We start from the raw sequence: 7122 nt of genomic DNA, 5'->3' as shown, positions 1-7122 counted from the left end.
GGTTCATTGTTCCGTTAGATCGGATTGCTTTCTCACTACAACCGAACCACTCCAGAGTTCGTTTTCAATCGTTTCCACCTCGTACAGGCAATCTCGGACCGATTGTTTTGGCGCGGATCCGAGCGCGATTGCCGTATTCACATATGCCCAAACGAACCGAGCTAAGGGGGAAAACGTGCCAGGTTCCGAAACAACGGGCCAGGTGTGAAAGCACCCTTACTTTACCTAACCTGAGAATACATAAAATAAGGTAGAAGGTGTAGGAAATGTAACAACATAAAACAGTTTGGGTTTGTATTATTTAAAATTGGATTTATAAAAAAACAGTACATGACTTCTTTTGCAGCTAAAAAAGTAAATGCGTGGGTCAATGATATGACACATTTTTGGTTGGATGGCCATTTAATAATTTATTTAAAAATATATTACATTTTTAAAATATAATATAAAATTAAATTTATATACACAATAACCTGAATACAAATAAAATCCATATGAACAATAACTTGAATACATGTTTCTTTTATAAATTAAAGTGTGTGTGTGTGTGTGTGTGTGTGTGTGTAAATATATTATAAATATATGATAATTTTAAAATATAATATAAAATGACATTTATATACACAATAACTTGAATACAAATAAAATCCGTGTGTGAGTGAGTGAGTGAGTGAGAGAGGGAGATTATATATATATATATATATATATAACTCACAGAAAACGTAATGAAATTTGTGAGTTAATAGTTTATAATTGTCCATAAAAATTGTTTACCTTAAAAAAAAAGATGTGTACGCATGTAATCAGGGTGAAAGGAAAGTATTTATTATGTTTTACTTTAGGATTTCACCATTTGAATCATTAAATTTGATCTTCCTGAAAAATTATATAAAGGTTTTTAAAAATCAACACGAATGCAAAAAGTAATCTTTCTCACATTTCTAATGTGTTCTGAACTAGACTTTTGTAAAAATCAGCAAGAGCGTGTGTGTAATCCCTAAGGAGTTTTCTGATAAGAACAGAGTTTTTAATCGAGCGTTCATCCAGCTGTTGGACAGAATATCTGTCACCACAGCCGCTTGGTAATCCTTCACTGCTCACACTCTCCCATCGATCAAATTCAGCACATTTCTACATCATAAACAAATACATCTACCCCGGTCCATCCCCACACATCCCCGATCCATCACCTCTCAGACACATTCACTACAGCTAGAAATGAACTGGATAATTAGACTCAATATTAATGATTCACAACAGAAATTTATGAGCTAATCACCAAGGTTTGCACTTGAATCGGTGCATCAGCAGCCTCAATACAGGGCCACGCCACTTGCTGCAATGATATAATGAATTCCTCCCCTCTAAAAATCAATATGGAGATTCGTTTTTGTTCCTAGTGGGACTGAGCGGATGATAGATCCAGAAAGGCCCATCAAAAAGAGAGCTATTTTGTAGCCTCTTTATCCACAAAATAAGAATAATAGCACTCACTGTTTGACTGGCCCTTTTGTTTAATTGGTGTATTGAAAGATATGGAAATGGCCTTAAAATGGCAAGGAACCTGCGGCTTTGTGAGTTTACACGAGTTAATCAATTCCTTTTTTGTCTTTTGAGTAAGTGTGTGTGTTAGTACCTAATAACAGCGTAATTGCAGTATAATAACATCCTTACGAAGCTTAATGAGGGACCGGCACAGCGGGGCTCGGGGGACCGCGGAGGCCATGTTTGGTGTCGCATCGTAAGAGCATGCCTAGGGAAACGATTAAAGTAACGCAGCGGACACTGCTGCAAATCTCACTGCAGCGGGAGGGATGCTGGTGGGCCTCCAGCGAGAATTTTTTAAGCTTGATATTCAGCTGGTGAATGTAGGTCAAGAGATTAATCTCCATTTAGCCACCTTGAGCTGTTTTTCCACACTTTAAGACTCAACAAAACACTCTCTGGGATATGTCCCTCTCCTCTTGCTTAAAATCGCACCAACGTAGACGCTCACAATCATTTTTACCGCATATGATTGTACACTAATGTATTGTAATATTGTACTGGAAATCTTTGATATTAGGATTTAATATAATCAGGGGCGTGTCTACATGGTGGCCAGGGGTGGCACCGGCCCCCCCTGAAATTTGGCTGGCCACCCCAGGTGCCCACCTACCAGATGTCTTGCCATAGGCTTGTTTTTAGTAAATTTCTAATTTTAGGCGGTTTCTATAGTGTGATCTTAATGACAATGTCGAGAGCGCATAATGTTACGCGATCCATGTGCGCAAGGACGAATCTCTCCACTCCCAAGCGGATTTCCTTCACTCACACAAAACTGGACGTGTGCTTTTAACATACATCGTTCCGCAAACACAACCCCCCTCCCCCGGCCACCCTCTTTTGAGCCAGTGCCCCCAACTGGCCCCTCCATTTAAAATGCTCTAGACACGCCCCTGAATATAATAGGTGTTTTTAGGGAATCAAAAATATGTAGTACAGCACAATCTCTGTAATCCAATTCCTGAATAAATATCTCTAATGAGTCGATTATTTTTAGTGAATCAAATGTATGCAGCTTGCAACTAATTGGTATGGCTCGTTCACAACAAAACTATAAAGATAACTATAACCATAAATATATTTGCATTCGCACCAACTCACAATAACATTCTATTTATTATCAGCATACACTTCAGTTTTGTCGTCTGCCACCTTGAGGGCTCAAGCTCTTTAAATTCAGGAGGATTCTGATTGGCTGTTAATACTTTTTTTATGTTTTTGAAAGTGATTTCAATATTACAATATAGGTTTTTGCGTGGACTGTACTTTTCTTGTCAGTTTAGAATGATTTTTTAAAACATTATAGTTATTGTTATGGTTATCATCCTTAACAGGCCTTTAGACCTAAATTAATGCAGTTACAATTTGTTAATATGGTGTAGTTAAAGACATACATTATGAGTTTTGGCATAGTATTTTTTTATGAAAATGAATGAATGAAATTTGTTTTATTTGTTTAATGTATTGCCTTTTAATATATAGGCCAGTTACTGGATTGCATTTGTTGCCTATAAAACAGTGTAAAAAGTAATTAAAAAAATCGATTGAAAGTTGTAGTGAAAAATTCTATATGGCTCAACAACAGTGTTTTTATATCTGTATATGAGTATTGGCCATGTTTATGAACATGCAAGTTACGATGAACCCATGTGTTTTTTTTTTTTATTATTATTCTTATTATCATGGAATTTTGATTCAAGTAGCTTGGTATATTAACATTATGTAGCTTGGTATATTAACATTATATCACTTAATGAAATCAACAGGCATATGTTATAATAAAAAGGCACCAATATGACATAACACCCGTAATATCTGAATCATTGTCACCATTTTTTTCCCCTGTGAATTTCTTGCAACCAGTGGCTTTTTTTGTTTTTGTTTAATGTAACGGGAAAAAGGGATAGTTTACCCAAAAAATTAAAATTCATTAATTACTCACCCTCAAACCCATAAGGCATTCGTTCATCTTCATCACATGCATTGTGGTACTGTCGTAAATGTGCAATGAAGACTAATATGGAAGAGAAGAAATTGCTGAATAAAGTCGTTATTTTTGCTTTCTTTGTGCACAAAAAGTATTCTCGTAGCTTTGTAACATCACAAAGCTCACGGATTTCATCAAAAATATCTTAAGTTGTGTTCCAAAGATGAACGAAGGTCTTATGAATGACATGAGGGTGAGTAATTAATGACAGAATTTTCATTTTTGGGTGAATTGTCCCTTTAAGAAATCTGAATAGTTAAAAGGATAATCAGAATAGTTAAATTATTTTTGATTTCCATTCATAATTACCATATACATTTTATTTAGGAATAGTGTTCATGAACATTGGCTGCTTTAGTTGTGAATTTAATTTAATACTGTGTTTTTGTTTAATGCATTTTAATTTTCTCACAAAAATTAGTTTCAGATCAAACAATAATTGGTGAACCCCAGTTGAAGCCCCCCTCATTACAGCAGGAATGCTGGGCCATAAATATAAATATTAAAATGGCATCAAAAGGACAAATGCCAACTGTGTTTCCACATATACTCTGTATATATACAGTATATGTGTGCAGCAGCTTGTACACAACCTCTGATCAGCATCTACATGTTTATGTATGGTATGGCCTTTAAAGTAAATTAGTTCTTAATGTATTCATTTATACTCCCAGCTAAACCATAACTTCAATATGCCGAGGTCTGTTTCATTACCATATTTCTGTAGCCTCATTACAGGCTGAGAAATAACACCTGATTGAACAGTTTCTGAGCACATGCAGTGCTGCCGTCCCAGAGACAATATTTCAGCCCGAATTGCGTTGACCACTTTAGAATAAAGGTTTCGAGACGGTAATAACAAGAACGGCTAAACAGCTGCGTACATTTAGCAAACAATGTGCAGAGAGCATCAACAGCAGACAGCATTAAAAACTCACACAGGGATTTGGCCAAAACAAATGAGCTTGGACTCCAGCTCTGGGTTTGAGTCATCAGCATTTACATTGGTTTGAGTCACAGAGGCGCAAAACTCGTGAATATATTTCAGCGAGATCAAAGCACACGCCGCTGCAAGGCATCCTTCCACTGTAGAAACATTTACCACTTTTTGAATATCCCACCATGGTCATTTTTCATAAAAATCATGATTCTCCCAAAGTGATCTTTGAAAGCCAGACGCGGGGCACAAGACAAACTGGCGTCAGACTCCGTTGAGCAGAGGGGTAAAAACGTCAAAGCTGCATTTCCCTGCAAATCCATCAAAGCTGTAATGCAATGAGAAAACACAGTGCAGCTTCGGAGGAAGAATACACAAACAACAATGAATACAAGTGCGGGAGAGAGGACCACAACAGATGGGAGCCAATTTAAAGGCTCTGCTGTATAAATATGGAAAATGAATAAAGGTGAAATGTTATGGTTTGGTGTTTCAGGAGGAGTGTGTATACCTCTGCTGTAGCAAAAATAATCTTGGTGAACTTTGACTGGTTTAGTTTTATTTTAGTTGGCTTCCTCGGCGGTGACTTTCGCAGTATGTTAAGGAGGTGGTGGAAAATTTAGCTTCATAGATAAGACTCGATGCAGGACCACCAAGGTGTCCAAGCTAAGAGCGTTATAACCGGTGGATTTAAATGAGTGTTATACAAGAGAGTTTGTGTGTGGTCTGAAAGTTTACTGCACAGTTCAAAGCAACTTCAGTAAAAGGTCGTTGTACTTTTGACAAGAAATAAAACTCACTTTTATGCACAAACACACACAGCTCTATTTGTTGTTATATGTGCACTGCAGCTCACTTGACATGTGCACTTGAAGAGGTAGTGCTTTCAAAAGCCATAATCTGTCACTATCCCTTTAAGTTAGTACTACATGATGATGAAAATCCTAAAATATTGAATATCCCTGAATATCCACCATTAAATATACAATATCAACTATTATATAAATGAAACAAGCAGAAGGAAGGAAGGAAGGGGTTTAATCTTTGCAATAATCTTTCGATATCACAGTAAGTTAGTTCTAGATGACGATCTAAATCATAAAATATTGAATATCTGTCAATAAATATCTACCAATGATCAAAAAAAAAAAAAAAAAGTCCCTAGAATTTATAGTTGCATTATTGAAGTAAATAAATAAATAAATACATTTACTAAATAACTAGATAAATAAATGCATTTATATACTAAATTAATACACATTTATTAAGTAGATACATTTTTTTTTAATTTAGTAAATGGGTAAATCTTTGATATAATCTGTCGATATTCAATTAAGTTAGTTCTAGATGATGATCTAAATCTTACAATATTGAATATCTGCCAATATACTGGGCATCCCTAGAATTTATAGTTATATTATTGAAATAAATAAATACATTTATGTTACGGAGTGAGCAGAGAAAACGTGCGGATCCATATGCAAGGCTTTATTTGAAGACATGGTCAGAAACAGGCAGGGTCTAACACCAGCAAACAGATATAGCACAGGCAAGACACAAGAGAAGTCCGGTAAACAGGCGTGAGTCAATCAACAGCGAACATAATCCAGAGGGCGAAGCAAATGGGTAATCCAGGCAGACAGACGATAATCCAGGCGAGGGACATACAGAGTCCGAAACGGCAATACAAAGAGGTAATCCAAGACAGACTATAATTCCAGGGCAGGCAACAGACAGACAGGATGAGATAAACAGACTAGAATAGAGACTCAGGTAACTAGACTATGAACAAGACTAAACTAGAATCAGGAAACTCGGAATGGCTTGGTAATGTAGCTATCGTTTGAAGAGTAATAAACGCAATACAATACTTGGCCGTGAGGAAGAGGAAGTCCATGGTTTATGTAGGGTGTTTGATTGGTGACAGCTGTGTGTGTAATCAGTGCAATGGATGATGGGAAATGTAGTCTGGGGTGACATGCAACAGTTTGTGTAGTATGAGAGTCAATGTAATTGGAAGGCAACATCTGGTGGCGAGCAGACAGAAAACCACGGACCGGATTCGTGACAATTTACTAAATAGATTAAATACATTATTATTTATGAATTGTAAATTTTAAATAAATATTTATAAATGTATGTATTTATTTGGTAAAGGGTTATTTTATTTTTTTTGCTGTAATCTATCGATATACCATTACATTTTAGATAGGGATGTAACGGTATGACGATATGGCGGTATTTTCTTATCACGGTTATCCGTATTATCACGGTATTGTTAACATGTGCTGGAAATGTTCAAAAAGTACTGACACACAAATCATTTCACCAAGTTTTACATTTAAAATCAACAAACAACAAATAAAATTAGTTTTTGTTTGCATTATCACTAAAACAATAACATTGTCAGTGATGTCCGGATTTTAAATGACAACATGACTGACAACAGTTTATCTAATAGCATGTTCAAATATCTAATGTAAATGTTCAAATAAAGCTTTGAAAAAGTTTCATAAATGGTAAACCTCACATTTCAGCTTTTAAATAAAGAAAAGGGTCAAGTCAAAATGATAATTGATTAATAAATGATTATATGTATTTTATCTGCTCCATAAATAATTCTAGATAACTTATCTGAATTGTTTAAATGTGT

The sequence above is a fragment of the Sinocyclocheilus anshuiensis genome, unplaced genomic scaffold (genome assembly GCF_001515605.1).
Source record: "Sinocyclocheilus anshuiensis isolate Anshui unplaced genomic scaffold, SAMN03320099.WGS_v1.1 scaffold405, whole genome shotgun sequence".
Classification (NCBI taxonomy): domain Eukaryota; kingdom Metazoa; phylum Chordata; class Actinopteri; order Cypriniformes; family Cyprinidae; genus Sinocyclocheilus; species Sinocyclocheilus anshuiensis.
The sequence above is the reverse complement of the archived record's forward strand: the minus strand, read 5'-3'. Positions refer to the sequence as shown.